Consider the following 20,149-nt stretch of genomic DNA (forward strand, 5'->3'; position numbering starts at 1 on the left):
TGAGGGTCTGGGCCATAAAGACCCGCCCTGCAGGCAGCGCAGTACAGACACGTACATGTGCACAGTCATAAAACAAACACACAGATAAATGCGTGCATCTCGCAAGCACCCACCGAAACATCAACGTGGGCAAACGCAGGTAACTGTGCAGTTGAGCAAACCCACACCTTAACCTACACGTGCACCCTCGCCTGGCGCCCGCACACACACACGCAAAGGTTCACATACAAACGGGCAAACACAGCAATCCAAATACAAACAAATGCACTTCCACAAAGGCTAACACACAACTACAGACGCATGCCTCACGCACGTACCAAAATGCACTCAAACGTGTCGAGATACATAAACTCACAAGCCACCTCCGACTGCACAGACCCATACCTCCATAAACCAGTGCCCAGACCGAGATGAACACACACGAAAACATGCCCACGTACTTAAAGGTGCACGCCGGTGGCTGCCCCACAAACACACCCAAATGCTCCCATGAACAAACACATATAAGTACAGGTCCACATAGAAATATACACAACAGCACTCATCTATTTATGCAGGCACGCTGGTACACAATGCCCCTGCAAACACAGATGCAATCCAAAGGCGCACACGAATTTCAATGCAAACACAACACCCAAGTATAAATAAATGTGTGGACATGCAAATGCCCACATGCAGCGTCTACTGGCCCTTTGCAGATACAAATGCACACAGCCAGCCAGCAATTGTGCTGGGGGTTGGACTAGATGACCTCCTGAGGTCCCTTCCAATGCTGATATTCTAGATTCACACCATTGCCCATCCCAACCTTGTACATGCATATGTGTAGCCACAGTCCCTAGCATTACAAACACATAGGTTATTTCGGTGGCTTTGATTTTATTCCCCCTTTAACACTTGTGCACTGCTTGCCTTCTACAATCAGTCTGCCCTTCGTCACACTCCGCTTTCCTCAGTGTGCTGGGACCTGCATTTTCAGAAGTAGCCTCTGGTCTTGGGTGCCCAATGTGAGACACCTTGGGCCTAGCTTTGCTTTTGTACTGAGCACCCCTAGCCTCAGCTCAAGCCCCATGGGGGTGGTGGGGGATCAGCACCTCTGGATATCCAGAAGGTTCAAGCTGGGTTTGTTGTAAGTGTCCATTTAAAATGGCACGTTCCCTGGGGCAGGGACCACAACTCAGCCCTGGAGTGACTCTTCATGTGGGCAGTGGGACATACTCCCACTTAGTACTATGGCAGTGCCAGAAGGCCTGACCTGAGATCTGGGACCCATTGTGCTGAACACTCTAGGGGCAAAGTACCTCCCCTCAGGGGCACAGAGGTGGAATAGACGGAGAACAGAAAGGAAGATGGATATGCCAGGATCACACAGTGTGTCAGGAGCAGATCCAGGAGCAGAACCCAGAGCTGCTGTGTTTGACCCCAGTGCCCTGCCCACTGGACCATACTCCCTCTGTTTACACTAGGCTTCCTTTCACCCCTTATCTTCTTACTTGTATGGAATGCAGCTGACACCCTGCAGTGCTGAATAACCCACAGTAAAGCTCACAGGCACAGCAGGGAGAAAGGATAGACTTAAAGCTTGGGAAGGTGCTAGCTTGCCTGACCTACCTCTGGCTCCCTCACATAGGTCTGCTGAGGCATCTCAGCCCCCCTGCAATTCCAGTCCTCTCCCAGCTCTGCCAGTACACCTTGATCTAGCAGCCTCCAGCTGTTTGACTCGTGGGCCCCTTGGGAGCAGACACTAGCTAGCCACAGCTGAGGCAGGCATATGGGGGTGGGGGTGATGCAGATAGGCAGTGTGTTTCCAACATGAGAAAGCGGGGCATCACCAGTGCTAGTTAATATCACTGCACAAATCAAACAAATCCCATGGTGCCAGAATACAGATTCATCAATTGTTTTCGCCTAACGCAGTTGTTTTCAACCTGTGGTCTGTGGACCCCTAGGAGGCCACAGGCTATGTCTAAGATTTCCATTTGAAATTTTGTAGGGGTCCGCACATGAAAAAAGGTTGAAAACCGCCCACCTAACGCAATTCCATGTTTGCCACTCTGCACAGAAGTAATGAAAAGCAATAAAATATCAATAAACCCAGTGCTGCTGGTGGCCAGAAGGGAAGGTAGAGAAATATAACAACATTAAGCAAATACAGCAGAACTCCCCAGAAAACAAAAGGTCCCCAACAACCTTTAACTCCATCACACTGTAAGATAAACCTCCCTGAGGTCTGCAACACAATGTGCCAGCCAAGACTCTGACAGCTTTTGCTGCTACACAGTGAGATGTATTCTGCAGAATTCCCATCAGGAGGGACTGGTGCGTCTTTGCACTTTTGTTAGTCCAGTTTTCTGTTCATGGGAAATGAAGAGGAAGAATCAAAATACCCACCCTTGCTGTAGCAACAGATCTATGCAAACATTTCTGACAGTCTTAACCACCTCTGATGCGGGATTCATCTGAGCAAAGGTTTTGGCAGTAATAGAAAAACTTCCCATCAAAATGATTGCAATGGCTTTTGCATTCCCCTCAGGAGCTGAAAAAATACTCTGTCCTCTCTGCTTCCCAGTACGTGAAGTCCATATGATTAAAGTTTGCAGACACAAAGAGAAAGCGTGGGGGCCTGGTTATTGCACTTGACTGGGGCCACAACATGTGGATTCAATTCCTGGCTCTCTTATAGACACCTTGGGCAAGTCACTGAAGTACCTCTGTGGATTTGGGCCTAGGTGCCTAAACCTCACATTTAGGTGCCTAAGTCCCCGGTACCACTGCACCCGCTGGACAGCTGCCTAACCCTGGAGGTGCCTAAACCCACTTGGTGCTCCAGTTTTCAGGGTAAACGTTCCCTTAGCACCTAAGTTTCTGCCTCTGGGCATGTGCGCTGTTGCCACCCTCTAAGCATCTGGACACCTATTTCCTGCCCAAGGCCCAGCGTGGTCCATGAACCAGGGGAAGAGAGGCAGTCACCCATGTGCCTACTGGAGCAGGCCCCATTCCAAATCTGGTGGGAGGAGGAGGCAGTGCCCACCTTTTAACTCACCTGGGATGTGGGAGGCCCAGCTTCAACTCCCCCTTTTGCTGGAGGGTGAAGAAAGGATTTGAACGGGGGTCTCTGACCTCTCCGGAGAGCTCTAACCCCTGAGCTAGGAGATAGTTTGATGTGCCCCTGCTCAGCCTCTCCTGTTGAAGTGGTGTCACTCTGGATACTGTGACAAAGTTCCTCCTCTGCCCTGGTGGGTCCTGTGCTTATTGGCGGATTTGCTCGCCTCAGAGGTTCACGGCAGCCCTCAGTTTGGCCACTTTCGTGGCTCAAATCTGCCATTCACTCAGTTAGCCTCATCGCTGGCCAGCATGGGGAAAGGAAGAAGAACAATCCCCGCAGTCTCTGCTGATCCACCTAGTAGATCGGGGAACAGGCCAGAGACCTTCCCCTCTGGTGGAACCCACAGTCCAGGTCAACTCCTCCGGTATCAAGTAGGGAGTTGGGGGAATGGAGGGATGGGGGGAACCCGGGCCCGCCCTCTACTCCGGGTTCCAGCCCAGGGCCCTGTAGGTTGCAGCTGTCTACAGTGGCTCCTGTAACAGCTGCGTGACAGCTACAACTCCCTGGGCTACTTCCCCATGGCCTCCTCCCAACACCTTCTTTATTCTCACCACAGGACTTTCCTCCTGATGTCTGATAATGCTTGTACTCCTCAGTCTTCCAGTAGTACTCCTTCTCACTCTCAGCTTCTTGCACCTCTTGCTCCCAGCTCCTCACACGCACACCACAAACTGAAGTGAGCTCCTTTTTTAAAAACTCGGGTGCCCTGATTAGCCTGCCTGTCTTAATTGATTCTTGGAGCTTCTTGATTGGCTGCGGGTGTTCTAATCAGCCTGTTTGCCTTAATTGTTTCCAGAAAGTTCCTGATTGTTCTGGAACCTTCCCTGTTACCTTACCCAGGGAAAAGGGACCTACTTAACCTGGGGCTAATATATCTGCCTTCTAGCACTGTCTTGTAGCCATCTGGCCTGACCCTGTCACAAAACCTACTGAAAGAGTCACTGGGCCTGATTGTGAGAATGACTTGGTAGCCTGGTGATTCGGGCACCCATGTGGGAGATCCCGGGTCCAGTCTCCCTGCTTTAGTGACTCTTTTCAAAGAGGAAGAGAGCTTCACATCAGATTCTATCCCATAGCTTGGGGGCTGAGCTTTCAGCAGACAGGTGGCAGATTCCCCATTCAAAGTCTCCCAGGTAAGTGCTGTAATCATGGGGCTCAAAGTTACAAAGGGGGGGAACCTCCTTCTCTATCCGGTTTCTGTGTCGCGAGGAAGATGCCTGACTCCTCACAGGACGCGGCTTAGGTGACTCCAGGAGAGGGGTGCTCATTTGCAGATCGAAAGCAGAGATTGGCGCCTCGTGGCTGCCTGAATGCAGGTTCTGATCTTCATGAAGGGTCGGGGCTTAGGCCACACCCATCAGCATCGCCCATTGCTAGCTTACGCAACCCTAGCGCGCTGCCTTACGGGGCTCCCATTGTTTGGTGCTTCTCTCTCCCGTGCATTGTATAGGAAACCTAGGAGCCGAACTGGGGCTTTGTGGATTGCAGTGATTTTCTAGGTGCCTCAAAGTCAGGCATTGAAATGCTCAGTATCACCACACCTAAGTCCCCTTCTGGATCCAGGCCTTAGACTCTCCCCGCCTCAGTTTCCAATCTGTAAAATGGGGATTAAAATCCGTCCTTTATTTATTTAGTTGGTGCACTCTTTGGAGCCGAGTCTGCCTCCTGCCATGTGTATAAACAGCACTTCGCATGAGGGGGCCCTGATCTCCGCTGAGGCCCTAGGGAGTAGTGCAGTACAAATAGCAGTGAGCGTGTTTGTGGAATCGGAGAAGACAGAGATGGAAGACACCCGCTGAGCTACTTGGGCTGTAAGTGGGAGGCAGTGTGGAGTGTGGTCTAATGGTTAGTGTCTAGGGCCTGGAGACTTGTCTGTATGTATGACCTTGGGCAAGTCACTGTGCCTCAGTGTCCCATCTGTATATTGAGGAATAATGGTGCTTACCTGCCTTGGTAAAGCTCCCGGAGAGCTCCAGATGGAACGTGACATGTAAATGCAAAGTGCTGTTATTATTGGTCTGTCCTCTGACCAGCTCAGCATTGCTCCCTACAGTCACAATTATTCACAATCCAACCTTTCATTCACATAGAAAACGCACAGTCACACGGACGGTATTCCCCTTCCCCTGCAGCTTTACATCCCCTCCAGGGCCCCAGCCCTTGGAAGCCCTTCGTGGCCAGGACCGTCTCTTTGGTCCACGTTTGGAGCTGGGAGGATGGCCCAGTGGTGGATGGAAGGCTGGCTGGGTAACTGGTGATCAGCTGGTTGGTGCTTGGGGAGGAGGGACACAGGGCTGCTGCTTGGGCCTGGTTTTACTCTGTTCTTTCAGTGCCTGTCAAGGGGCTTGACCCACTGCTGCGGCTGCGGGGACGGGCAAAATCCTGGGCTAAAGCCATGGTTCAAGCCAGACCTGTCATGTGGGCCCATCTAGCCCATTTTGAAGGCACAACATTTGGTCTTAACTTGGATGAGCCCCAGGGATGGGCTGTGTCTGATGGGGATGGTTCAGCCAGGTTCAGAGAGGGGGCAGCTCCTTTGGAAGAAGGGAAAGCACCCCCAAACCTTTCCTCCAGCCCGGTGGAATTCCAACAAAGGAACATTCCCCAGGAGTTTAATATTAAGATGTGCAGAGCAATGGGACCTCAGCCTAATACTATTCCTTGTCTGCATGCAAAAGTCGCTACCCATATAGTTAAAGCTGTACAATCCCTGCATCAGTAGGGATGCAGTTACAGTGGTATAAAGCAAAAAGAAAAGGAGGACTTGTGGCACCATAGAGACTAACAAATTTATTTGAGCATAAGCTTTCGTGAGCTACAGCTCACTTCATCGGATGCTGTAGCTCACGAAAGTTTATGCTCAAATAAATTGGTTAGTCTCTAAGGTGTCACAAGTCCTCCTTTTCTTTTTGGGCTGAAAAATAACGTCCTACCAAGTCAGCAATAGAGTGGGCTCGTGGAGGGACAATGTTCTCTCTCTGGAAATGCTCAGGATCCATTAATGCTCAGGGATGATCATCAGGACAGGCCCTTTGGCCTGATAAGAACAGCAACCCCCAACCTCAGATCCCAGGCGGTGGCAGTCGGTCCATGACATGGTTTCGGCCCTGCCCACGGATCGGTCCCAGCCCTACTCCCCGGCCAAGCACCAGATGCAGAGTGTGCCAGTTGTCCGAACTGAGCCTGCAGTCACTGGGCATGGCCCCACAGCTGTCATGGGAGCCACAACATTCCAAGCCTGCTCAATCATCAAGTCACTGACCGCGAGCCTCCGCATCTCCATCGCTTCCACAGTGAGGAACCATTGCAGGAAGCAGGGCCAGTGGGGAAGGACCAAGTGGTAGCAAAGAAAGAGACTGTGGTGAAGAAAGAAGGGGGGGGGGCAAGAGAGGGAAAATGAGGAGAAAAAAACATTGCAGGACAAACAGGGGATGGATGGTTTTGTAGTTAATGTGCAGGAATGGGAATCAGGACTCCTGAGTTCCATTTCCTCCCCTTTCCCTGATGTGCTATTTGACCCTGGGCAGATCATGTCGCCTCTTTGTGCCTCAGTTTCCCCATCTGTAAGACAAGGGTAATGCTACTGAGCTAGCTTCCAGGGAGGTGAATGCTCCCAAGATGGAGTATGAGCCTCCATTTATTATTATCGGAGGGGGGAGACAGCATGAATAAGGAGAAGCTAGGCTCACATATGCCATTTGGTCACGGGAGTTGCTCCGGAGACCTTGCCAGCTCTGTGACTGTGATGAGCAGGGAAAAGAAGTCTTAAGGCAAAGGAAATTGGACAGAGCTGGGTGGGAAATGGTTTTTCTGTCCTGGGAAAATGTGATTTCAAAATGGTTTCCTGTCCCAAATCAGGATGAGAAGTCAAAATCTTGAAAGTTTTTGTGAACTGACAATCTGAAAAGAACACACAAGTCAACCAAAACATTTCGTTTCAAGAATGGGGAAATGTTTTGTTTCAATTTAGACCTTTTTAATTCTTTAAATGTTTTTTTTAAAAAAGCATAATTAGCTTAAATCTCAAAGGTCATTTAGACTGAACCAAATGGTATTTTTCATTTCAAAATGGTTGAAATGGGACATTTCAACAACTCTGAAACTTTTCCCCGCCGTTTTTTTTCAACACGAGAAATCCAGCCAAACCAACCCTTTCCCGCCAAAAAGCTTCAGTTCAGAAGAAGCAGCATTTTCCACAAGAAAACATTTCATCCAAAAATCCCCAGCCAGGTCTAAAATCAGCCTCCCTTGTTCTTCTCAGAGAGCACTGACATGTCCAGCCGCGGCAGGAAGCTTTGGGACGTGCAGTTAAAATGAGGTCAGTGCCCGCAGGTGAACTAACCCGCCCTCTTGCCCCTCCAACCCTCCCTTTTCCTGATTGGCACCATCGCTGTCGTTCAGTTTTGGAAAATGTCCCTGTTTAAGTCATTTCTAACCCAGGCTGTGAACCCCCCACCGCGTGGGTGCGTGCACATTCCCGGCCTTTTATCCCCTGGTGACTCATGCTCTGCTCTTGTGGCTTGGGACGTCACCAGAAAACGCCCCTGGATGGTGGAGCTAGGATTATAGACTAAGGCAGAGAGAGTGTGAGGGTGGCAGGTGTGCAGGGCACGGGGGGTCCTCACAAGCTGAGCCAGGGAGAGAAACTATTCAGAACAGACACCAGGTGCATAGGCAATAGGATCACAGTAACGGGGCCACCCCTTTAACGAGCATCCACCCGAGCAGCTTTATGAATAGGAGACGAGCCCCGCCCTTTTCCCTTGTGTTCCACTGTTGGGTGCAGGGAGAATCGTACAACTGCTCAGGCAGGGCTCTCTGTTCCGCCCGCGGAGGGCAAGGCTGGGCAGTGAGGGGCAGCCGTGCCACACCGGGGTAAGTGTGCTCACAAGGGAGCAGGCCCAGCAGGGTTTACGGCCTTCCATCCAAGGAGCTCAAAGCATGCTGCAAACGCTCATTAATGAATGAGTCTCTTCGACATGGTAATGCAGATGTGTAGACTGAGGCAGATAAGGGAAGTGGAAGCCAAGGCAATCCCGGCCACTGACTCCAGGCCTAACGTCCGAGGGAAGGCAGCCGCCCTGTTCCATTTGCTACTGTGCCGTGTTTGGCACAGAGACAAGCAGCAGATGCAGCCTCCCCGGCTCCAGGGGCTGGTGGCGGGAGAGAAAACTTTAGAGGCAGGTCACTAACCAAGATCAGCGATACAATAAAAATCATTGTCTGATGACTGTGAAATGGGTGCAGGGCGAGTCTCAGACCCATTGTTAGTTCCCACCCCTCCCTTCGTTCAACCCCACACGCTTAATGTGCCCCTTGGGACCCACACACAGGGCCTAGAGATGGGTCCTTCGGGGTCTGGACTGAGGCATAATGTCAAAGGGCAGGGTGGAATCACAGGCCATGTTCATTTGTGCTCACCTGTAGACAGTCACAGAGCAGCAGGCTCCGGGGTTGGCAACCCACCTGCACAAACAAAGTGTTAAATTGGAAGGAGAACAAAGCGATGACAAAATAATGACACAGGGATGTTGGCAAATGAGAGAGGGACTGGAAAGGGGCTACCAGAGGGATTCAAAGGCTGGGAGAGCTGCCCTACCATGAGAGCCTAAAAAGTTCACTCTATTGGGTTATCAGAAAGAAGGTTAAAAGGTGACTTGGTCACGGTCTGTAAGTACCCACCCGGGAAAGAGATTTCCGACAGCAGAAGGACTCTTTAATCCAGCAGAAAAGACTGAACAAGCTCCTATGGCTGGAAGCTGAAGCGATGCACATTCAGATTGGGAATAAGATACAGATTTGAGGACAATTAACGATTGGAACAACTGGCCTAAGACAGACAGAATGGATTCTCCATCACTTGAAGTTTTAAAATCAAAATTGGGTGTCTTACTAAAGGATATGCTACGGCTCCATCTGAAGGTATGGGCTTGGTGCAGCAGATCCTGGGTGCAATTCTCTGGCTGGGCTAGGCAGGAAGTCAGACTAGATCGTAATGGTTCCTTCTGGCCTTGAAATCTATGAATGGTCATCGCTTCCTTCGAAACTATGCTGCAGGGAGAGTGAACCCCATGGGGTAGCACTGGGGGAGGCTGCAGCATTAGGGACTGTCCCTGCTAGAGCGGGCTGAAAACCGTCCATCGCAGGTTTTTTTGCTGTAGAAACTTGGCACTTAGAAGAAGGCAAGGAAACCCTTGGTGACATTTTCAGATGGAAATTTCAAAAAGAAACCCCCATTTCTGTTTTGGAAAAAGGGTCATGGGGAAAATATGTTTTTCTAAATTTTCCTGTAAAAAACAATTGGCATTTTTCGACCCGTTCTAATTAATGCACGACATGGCCGTGCTTTATTAAATAAAAGGGCAACAATAAGGATTCCAGACACTATAGTTCCTGACAGTCTTCCTACAGTGGGTTTTAGGCTAACGCTGTAAAGCAGACCTGAGGAAGAGCTCTGTGTAGTGCGAAAGCTTGTCTCTTTCACCAACAGAAGTTCGTGCTAAAAGTTGTTACTTACCCCACCTTGTCTCATTGCAAAGTACAGTAATACTTCTAATATACAGGTGAAAAGTCCCCATTTACTGAGAGCTACCATACCGTGCTGTCCAAGATACCCCAGTATTCCCCAATATGTAGAATAACTGAGGTACCACGGCTACCACTGCATGGTAACCATAGACACCTGTTGATATTTTAATGGCAACCAGAGTATTTTTACCCAGAATATGTATCTTTATTAATGATCTGGACAATGGGATTAATTGCACCCTCAGCAAGTTCGCAGATGACACTAAGCTGGAGGCAGAGGTAGAAACGCTGGAGGGTAGGGATGGGGTCCAGAGGGACCTAGACAAATTGGAGGTTTGGGCCAAAAGAAATCTGATGAGGTTCAACAAGGACGCTTGTTCAGCAAGGACACTGCACGTAGGAAGGAAGAATCCCGTGCCTCGCTACAGGCTGGGGACCGACTGGCGAAGCAGCAGTTCTGAAGAAAAGGACCTGGGGATTACAGTGGACAAGAAGCTGGATATGAGTCAGCAGTGTGCTCACCTTGTTGCCAAGAAGGCCAATGGCATATTGGGCTGTATTAGTAGGAGCATTGCCAGCAGATCGAGGGAAGTGATTATTCCCCTCTATTTGGCATTGGTGAGGCCACACCCGGAGTATTGTGTCCAGTTTTGGGCCCCCCACTACTGAAAGGATGTGGACAAATTGGAGAGAGTCCAGCGGAGGGCAATGAAAATGGTCAGGGGGCTGGGGCACATGACTTACGAGGAGAGGCTGAGGGAACTGGGGTTATTTAGTCTGCAGAAGAGAAGAGTGAGGGGGGATTTGATAGCAACCTTCATCTACCTGAAGGGGGGCTCCAAAGAGGATGGAGCTCGGCTGTTCTCAGTGGTGGCGGATGACAGAACAAGGAGCAATGGTCTCAAGTTGCAGTGGGGGAGGTCTAGGTTGGATATTAGGAAACACTTTTTCACTCGGAGGGTGGTGAAGCACTGGAATGGGTTACCTAGGGAGGTGGTGGAATCTCCAACCTTAGAGGTTTTTAAGGCCTGGCTTCACAAAGCCCTGGCTGGGATGATTTAGTGGGTGTTGGTCCTGCTTTGAGCAGGGGGTTGGACTAGACGCCTCCTGAGGTCCCTTCCAACCCTGATATTCTATGATTCTATAAGAAATATTTTATTAAATGCGACTGTCATTTACCATATTGCAAAATGAGTGGGAAATAATTATTTTTATCATGGAAATATTGAGAAGTCCTAGCAAAGATTAGGGCCCCATTGTTCTAGGTGCTATATAAATACCTAGTAAGAGACAGTCTCTGTCCTGAGGAGGTTAAAATATGACTAGAACAAGGGTGGAGAAATGGAGTATTATTGTTCCTATTCTACGGAGAGGGGAAGACAGTCTGTGAAGGATTAAGGAGGAGATCCTAACTTCCTTTGTGGATCAGGGCCTAAGTGACTTGGCCAAGTTCACACTGGGCGTCTGTGTCAGAGCTGGGGATTGACCCAGATTGCTGAGTCCCAGCATAGTGTGCCAGCCATGAAACCTTCCTCTAAAAAATATGCCACCATATCAGCAGGGAAATTACTGACACCGCTTTTGCCCTGGTGTACGTGGAGGTCTGAGATGCAGAGCAATGGTGAACTAGCCTGTTGGCTTGCTTCCCCCTAGTTGATGCCTGTGCATGACCCAGAAGATACATCACCATGGAGCAACTTCGCGAGCAGAACCACCCCCTGCTCATGTCCTCGTCCCTGTGTCATTGGTCACCCAAAGCCACTCGGGAGTTGGAGCTATTTGCCCAGTCAGACTACAGAGGAAATAACTGGCATGTCACAGGGTGGTGGGATGGGGGAGAGAGAGACCAGAGTGCATATGGGCTTCCCTTATTGTGTGGCAAATGACAGTGAGCTGTTGCAGGCAGTTTGGGAGTGGGGGGAGGGATAAGGATTGCGGGTGGGTGGATGATCCTTGTAAAGAAAGCTTTTTTAGCATGGATTAGCCAGGGTTTCTGTCTCCCATCCTGACGGCTTTAAGGAATAAGTTAGAGAGTTCATATGTGCATTTAGTAACAGCTGTGAGTCAGACATTCCAAGCCCATGCTGCCGAAATACCTCAGTGCTGACTTTTTATTTCCTAGTGCAACCTCCTGTTTTCTCCTTCCCTTGCTCCTCTTTTCTTCGCTCTTGTTCTTTCTTTCGGAGTCACCCCAGATCTAAAGGGCGGGTTTGCTCGAGACTGTGAGAGGGGAAAAAAGCGTCTGGCCCAAAAGGTCTGATTTCCTCCCCACTGTCCCAAACCCAGGGCAGAAGAGACAACAAATGGGCATGGAATTCTTCAAAGGAGCCATGACACATAGGAAAGGGTCTCGGGATACCCACCGGTGTTCATTGGGTTCAATATGGTGTGCGTGCAGGGGTGCTGAATGGACTAGAGAGAGGAAGCTTTTCTCTTGTCCCTACAGGGGAAGGATGAAGCACGTGGCTAGGGGATATGGAGAAGTCATTCTGGTGCTGTCAGCACCTCTTCTGCGAAGGAGCACTCTGTGACGTCTGTATGAATTTAGCACCAGCCAGACCTGCCGCAGAGCAGCATACGGAGCAGAGAGAAAGCTGGGAAATATGGGGGAAGAGCAGAAGAGATGGGGAATGAGGGAAAACTCACCTTGAAAAGCCCACCTTGACCCTCAGCTCAGTTTCCATTTGGGGCTGGATCCACCCACAGCTTACACAGAGCTGTGTAGTGTATCGTCCCTCCCTAGCTCGGAGGGAGGCCACTCTGCCTCCCTGGGTCACTGTGGTGTCAGTTCAGTCGCACAAGGGAGCTAGCAAATCGAGGGCTGTGGTTTAGGAGGCCCTGGCCCTCAAGCAGGGCGGGGCAGCAAACAGTCTAGTCCAGTGGTTTTCAAACTGCGGGTCGCGACACAGTACTAGGTCGCGGAATGGAAGGCACTGGGTCGCAGCGGCTCTGGTCAGCACCGCCGACCAGGCTGTTAAAAGTCCTGTTGACGGTGCTGCCCGGCTAAGGCAAGCTAGTCCCTATCTGTTCCAACACCGCGCTGTGCCCTGGAAGTGGCCAGCAGCAGGTCCGGCTCCTTGTTGGGGGGGACCACGGGGCTCTGCGCGCTGCCCCCGCCCCGAGCACCGGCTCCACACTCCCATTGGGCCACCAATGGGAGGTGGGGGGGAGGTGCCTGTGGGTGAGAGCCCCGTGGAGCCACTTGTGCTCCCTCCACCTAGAAGCTGGACCTGCTGCTGGCCACTTCTGGGGCGCAGCGCAGTCCGTGGTGCCAGGACAGGTGGGAAGCCTGCCACGGCACCCCGCCTGTGCCACTGACCAGGAGCCTCTGGAGGTAAGCCTGCACCCAAAGCCCGCACCCCAATCCCCTGCCCCGTAGTTATAGTACATAGAGCTGTATAAACAAGTCACTGTCTATAAGGAATTTTAGTTTGCACTGACTTGGCTAGTGCTTTTTTATGTAACCTGTTGTAAAACTAGGCAAATCTCTAGATGTGTTGATGTACCCCCTGGAAGAGCTCTGTGTACCCTCAGGGGTACCCGTACCCCTGCTTGAGAACCACTGGTCCATAGGGCTTTGGCAGAGCAGAGCTACAAGACCAGACCTCCTGACTCAGGCAGATGGCAGACAAACTCAGGCCTCTTGGCCTAAGGTGGGTACGTGTCCCCTTGGTTGGGTGGCCACAGGGGGTAGGGGGACCCGGTCCATCCTACTTCATCGGGTCCCAGCCCAGGGCCCTGGCAGCGGCAGAGCGGTGGGGATCCCACCACAACACGCAGACCTGAGCACCGACAGCAAAACTGGACTAAAGTCTGGTTTCCCTGGTTCCGGCCTCCAGGTGTCCTCCATCTCCTTGAGGCATGTGGCCGCGGACAAGCTCAGCAGCCCCTCTCCAGACTTGGTGTTCTCTGGGGGGCAGGGTGCTACCCAGTTCGGTTGCAGGGCTGCTGCAGCAGGCAAGAGGTGTTTGTCTTCTTTCCTGGCTTCCCTCCAACTGAGCTGGAGGCCCCGCTTCTTATACTGCCCGTCCCGCCTCTCACCTGCAGGCACGAGGGCCGGGCCTGGCCTGGCTCTGCTCACCGTGTGTTAGTGCTTAAATTGAACCACCCCACACACAGCCCCAAGAATTGATAGGCAGGCCCAACCTGGGACACAGTTAACACCTGTGCAGTGAAGATAAGCCCCAAGGATGGGATTTGATAAAGATCCTCAAAAAGGGAGGTGCTCCCAAATCCCACTGAATTTCAATGGAATTTGCAGGCCCAAGTCTCTGAGGGGCCTTGAAAATCCCAGAATGCCCTGCAGCTCTGGGGAAAGGCTTGCATCCGAGCCTCACGGCTTGGAGCTTCCCTCGGAGACAAATCAATGGATTGTTTCACGGCGGCGTCCGCCACATGCAATGAAATGGAATAAATCTCGGTGTTCACTATCAGCGAAATAGGGACGGTATTGCACAATTACACCACTCCCTCCTCAACACGGTGGTAATTCTGTGCCAAGAACTTTGGCCAACACAGAGTTAAGGTGGCCCGGGGTGGATCTCGTGCCCTTACAGAACATTGAGTTCAGCAAAACGCCAACTTCTGAACACCGGGGAATGAAGAGTGAAGGTACACACCCGCACAACCTTAACTCTGCCCACCCCCCCATCCCCCAGAGCAGGGAATAGCAGCTGGGAATTATCTGCATGCATTCCAGCTACAGGCACTGTGTCAGGTGCTGCTCTAGAGAACAGTGGAGGGATGAGCTGGTGCTGTTTGGCGGAGCTGTGATGCAGATGTGAGGAGCTGTGGCCCCTCTCCCTGACCTACTGTGTGTCTGATCAAAGGAAAGAGTGTTCATATATCTGGGTCTATTTGGTGATGGGGTGTGACCTCCACTGCAGAGACGAAGTGCATGCACACGAGCTGCACAGGAGAACACCAGCGGAAGCCGAGTTGAGGAATAAGCTCTGGAACATGTGGCTGAGGGGAGGGCTGCAGGGAGAATGGGGCGGGGGAGTGTGGGAGAGGGAGACATGCAGAGTATTTGGCCAGAAAGCCATCTTTGTTTTTGGTTTCCTGAATGATGCATTCCACATGGGGTTGCATCACACACAGCTGTTACATCACGTTAGCCAGGAAATTTAAAACAAGTGGTCTCTGCTGGAAATGGTGGTTTAATTATTATTTAACGATGACAAAATAGAGAAAAAAACCCCCACACAACCTTTTAATTTTTTTTTAAAGAGATCCTGCCCCTGGTATTAAAACGTCCGACACTCCTTCCAGCAGCCATGTTGTCTCATGTACCTTTCACAGGGGGGCATGGAAGCGAAGGCACTGGGCTCCTTGGGGAGAGGAAAGATGGTCCAGAGTCAGGCACTCGAGCTTCAGTTCCCAGCTCTGGTACAGGCTCCACCTGGCCTGGGGTACGTCAGTGGATCTCTTTGGAGAGACGAAGGAGATTGGAGGAGGAACAGGCAATTCCCACGGGTAGCTTTTCATCCAGTGATTAGCGCACTTGCCTGGGATGTGGAAGACCCAGGTTCAAGTCTCCCCCTCTACCTGATTTGAACAGGGGTCTCCCACCTCTCTGGAGAGCATGCTAGCAACTGAGCTGTGGGGTGTTCTGATAAAAGGCTCCCCCCCGGTATAATGGTAAAAAAAGAAGTCAGTGAATTAACTTTGCTGTTCCGGGCGTGGTAGGTGCTAAGGGTGTGCAGAGATGCCTTATTTTGATTTGGGATTAGGCTAGGATGACATCAGGGCCAAAAACTGGAAGTGCCATTAAAATGGATTTTTGGCACTCTCTGTCACCTACAAAGGGACCAGAGACAGCCGGGATGTGCTTATCGCAAGAGAGCAGGAGTCAGGAAACGCTTTATTCCTTACATGAGAAGTGAGTAAGCTCCATTTGCCCGCATTTACCCTCAGCTGCACTGCTGGGGTCTCTTGGCCTCTCCCTCGGAAGCGGTTCCACTGTGGGTAAATCCATAAAGAGTCAGTGGAGCAGGGGGATGAGCCCCACGGTCTCCCATGTGGGTACCCAAACCAGTGGAGCACAGAGTCATTTTTAGTGTCTCTCTCTCTGGCCAGTGACTGTTCCACGGTGGATTAAATACTTACATAGTCATTTGGGCAGAGAGAAAGCATGAAACTGACTCCTAATGAGACTATCCATAGCTCAGCAGCGAGTGCAACTTCTTGAGAGTGGGGACCCCTTGTTCAGGTCCTTTCTCCTGCTGTGGCAGAGAGTGGGGAATTAAACCTGGGTCTCCCGTGTCCCAGCTGAGTGCACTAATCACTGGGCTAAAAGTTTTAAGGTGGTTGCCTCCTCTGGCCAGATTTTGCATGGGACCTGCTCTGGTAGGCAGCCTCTGCACACACTTACTGGATCGGGCCCTGCACACAGGATAGGCATTCTCCCACCTATCTTCTCCCAGTTTGTGGATTGAGCTGGGGCTGAGGCAGGAGTTAGGTATCTGGACATAGAGGCAGAAATAGGGTTTGGCAGGAGTTCTGTGGATCAGGGTGGAGCCTAAAACTGGGACTTAGGCGCCTAAGTCTAAGTTTTAGGTGCCTAAGAACCTCTGTGGACTGAGGCTTCTGTGCCTCAGTTTCCCATCTGTGAAATGGGGATCCTGAACCGAGTTGTAATATAAATACTAATGGTGGATATAATAACCAGCTTTTTGTGTCTTCATTTACCTAATTCCAGCAGTGCTGCCTCAGGTGAAACTCCCACTAGGGTCCACGGCATCTGGTCCATAGACTAATACACTTAGCCTCACCTCTCCTCCCTAGTAGTGCTACAAAAGAGCTAGGTACTGTTGTTACCTGGTAGCGGTATGACATTCTCTGAGGCTACGCCACTGACAGGGGAAAGTGCCACCTAACATCACCGACACCACTACTGCCGGTTGCATCACCTTGGAAAGCTGGTGAGGAAGCCCAGTTTGTCCAGCAGTGAAATGAGAGCATCTCACCTGTGGTGCATTGGAAAACAGTGTTGGAATTAGAAAAGGAGGACTTGTGGCACCTTAGAGACTAACCAATTTATTAGAGCATAAGCTTTCGTGAGCTACAGCTCACTTCATCAGATGCATATCGTGGAAACTGCAGCAGGCTTTATATATACACAGAGAATATGAAACAATACCTCCTCCCACCCCACTGTCCTGCTGGTAATAGCTTATCTAAAGTGATTTCCAGCACAAATCCAGGTTTTCTCACCCTCCACCCCCCCACACAAATTCACTCTCCTGCTGGTGATAGCCCATCCAAAGTGACAACTCTTTACACAATGTGCATGACAAGCAAGCTGGGCTATTTCCTGCATAAATCCAGGTTCTCACATCCCCCCCACCCCCATACACACACAAACTCACTCTCCTGCTGGTAATAGCTCATCCAAACTGACCACTCTCCAAGTTAAAATCCAAGTTAAACCAGAACATCTGGGTGGGGGGGGGTAGGAAAAAACAAGAGGAAACAGGCTACCTTGCATAATGACTTAGCCACTCCAAGTCTCTATTTAAGCCTAAATTAATAGTATCCAATTTGCAAATGAATTCCAATTCAGCAGTTTCTCACTGGAGTCTGGATTTGAAGTTTTTTTGTTTTAAGATAGCGACCTTCATGTCTGTGATCGCGTGACCAGAGAGATTGAAGTGTTCTCCGACTGGTTTATGAATGTTATAATTCTTGACATCTGATTTGTGTCCATTTATTCTTTTACGTAGAGACTGTCCAGTTTGACCAATGTATATGGCAGAGGGGCATTGCTGGCACATGATGGCATATATCACATTGGTGGATGTGCAGGTGAACGAGCCTCTGATAGTGTGGCTGATGTTATTAGGCCCTGTGATGGTGTCCCCTGAATAGATATGTGGGCACAGTTGGCAACGGGCTTGTTGCAAGGATAAGTTCCTGGGTTAGTGGTTCTGTTGTGTGGTATGTGGTTGTTGGTGAGTATTTGCTTCAGGTTGGGTGGCTGTCTATAGGCAAGGACTGGCCTGTCTCCCAAGATTTGTGAGAGTGTTGGGTCATCCTTTAGGATAGGTTGTAGATCCTTAATAATGCGTTGGAGGGGTTTTAGTTGGGGGCTGAAGGTGACGGCTAGTGGCGTTCTGTTATTTTCTTCGTTAGGCCTATCCTGTAGTAGGTGACTTCTGGGAACTCTTCTGGCTCTATCAATCTGTTTCTTTACTTCTGCAGGTGGGTATTGTAGTTGTAAGAAAGCTTGACAGAGATCTTGTAGGTGTTTGTCTCTGTCTGAGGGGTTGGAGCAAATGCGGTTGTATCGCAGAGCTTGGCTGTAGACGATGGATCGTGTGGTGTGGTCAGGGTGAAAGCTGGAGGCATGCAGGTAGGAATAGCGGTCAGTAGGTTTCCGGTATAGGGTGGTGTTTATGTGACCATTGTTTATTAGCACTGTAGTGTCCAGGAAGTGGATCTCTTGTGTGGACTGGACCAGGCTGAGGTTGGTGGTGGGATGGAAATTGTTGAAATCATGGTGGAATTCCTCAAGGGCTTCTTTTCCATGGGTCCAGATGAGGTGAGAGAGACGAGCTTTCGAGCTCCACAGAGCTCTTGCCTTGTCTCCCTCACCAACAGAAGTGGGTCCAATAAAAGATATGACCTCCCCTGCCTTGTCTCTCTAATACCCTGGGACCAACAACACCTCTGAAAATCAGTGAGCTACAAAGTCCCCTTGAAGCTCAGAGCAGCTACCTCCGTGACAGCCCATCCAGAGGGGGCTGAGCAGATGGACCCACCACACCTCATGCCAGGATTTTCCACCCCCGGCTGCTCCTACCCAGGTTGGGGAGTGGCTGGAGGGGATTGGGGGATGGAGTGGGACCTGGCTTCCCCACTGGAGTCCCAAATTCCTCTCTCTCCACAGGGCAGCTCCGACGCAAGTTCCCCTCCCTCTAGCCAAGGAAGATGGAAGAGCCTGCTTCTCAGCAGAGTGAGGGGAAGAATCCCTTCCTCTTCCCCCCTAGCCAGGACCCAGACCAGCCACCTCCACCAAACTCGCAGCCCAGAGTGGGAGCCAGCCAAGGCCAGACCTGGAGGGGATTTCGGGTGTCTTGCCTGGCAGTGCAATGAACTATCACTAGACCAGCCGCCCATGCCTCGGGCCTACCCGGCAAGAGAGGGAGCCCGTGGTATCCAGGGACATCAGTGCAGGCTGTGTTGGCCCAGATCCATGAAGGGACTTAGGTGCTGCAATGCCGAGTGTCCCAGTGGGTCACTTTTAGGTGTCTATAAAATCACAGGAGAACTCTGGGCTCCACAAAGCCTGAGTTAGGGGCCTAGGCTCCCTGGGCACAGCATGGGGAGAGAGAGGCCCCTCCACCAAGCCAGCAGGTGAGGTTGGGAGCCACCCAAGCTAGCCAATGGAGGAAAGAGAGGTGAGCAGACAGGCGACGAAGGCCGGGCTGGAGGGAGGCGCGGGCCATGAACCGAGACCTGCCGCCTGCAGTCAGCCAGCTTGGCACCTGGGCGTCCCTGGAGAGAATGAGATAGACACCTGTGGGGAGCCGGCCCTCCCTCCTAACCTCTAGCCCAGGGGGCAGGACAGGCACCTGAGATGTGGGTCACGTCCCCTGGGTCACGTCCCCCTGAAAGGGATTTAAACAGGGAGCTTCCACCTCCCCACTGAGTGTCCTACCCACTAGGCTACAGAGCAAGTCCCCTTCCCCACCTGCCTCCCCCACCATTTGTCAGGAAAGCTGGCGAGAGACCCACAGCAAACTCTCCCTAGCCCGGTGGTTAGGGCCTGCGCTGGAGAGGTGACAAATCCCAGCAAACCCTTGCCTGGTGAGCGAGTTTAGGCACCTACAGGGTTGCACGGCAGCCGAGCGGAGTTTTTCTGGAGCACAGTGGAGACTAAACTCTGGGGATCAGGTGCCTACGTACCTTAGAGCCCCAGAGTACGGCAGTGTGGCCTAGGGGTAGAGGTTAAGGCATGGCTCTGGGAATCTGGCAACCTGGTATCTATTCCTGTGTCTGCCACTGACTCACTGGGTGGCCTGGAGCAGCTCACTTCCCAGCTCTGTGCCTCAGTTTCCCCTCCCACCCTGCCTAGACTGTAAGTTCCTTGGGGGAGGGCCCAGGACAATGGGGCCTTGGTCTTAGTCGGGGTCACCTGAAGCTTCAGAGCACTGCAAATATGCTGCCCCCCAGTAGACTTTTGGTTCCCTGTCCCCCTGGCCCTACTCTGATTGACGTCTCCGGAGGACCACAGTGCTGTGGGCTCAAGAGGCAGGAGGAAAAGAGAGGAGAGCGACTCCAACTCGGAGCACTAAGTTTTGCCTTGTCCAGGGTGTGTAGAAGGAGGTGGAGCCCATGGAGTCCGCGGCAGGAGCATCCGTGCAGGAAGGGGATACAGTGCTGCTAAGCGTTCTCCATCAAGGATCATTAATTTAACTCGGCGGCTGTTTGAAACCATCCTCTGGGTGTCGTTTGTTATTAGCGACAGGCTCTGACAACCCTCGGAAAGCTGCACCGAGCCTCGACGCTATT

The sequence above is a fragment of the Lepidochelys kempii genome, chromosome 25 (genome assembly GCF_965140265.1).
Source record: "Lepidochelys kempii isolate rLepKem1 chromosome 25, rLepKem1.hap2, whole genome shotgun sequence".
Classification (NCBI taxonomy): Eukaryota; Metazoa; Chordata; order Testudines; family Cheloniidae; genus Lepidochelys; species Lepidochelys kempii.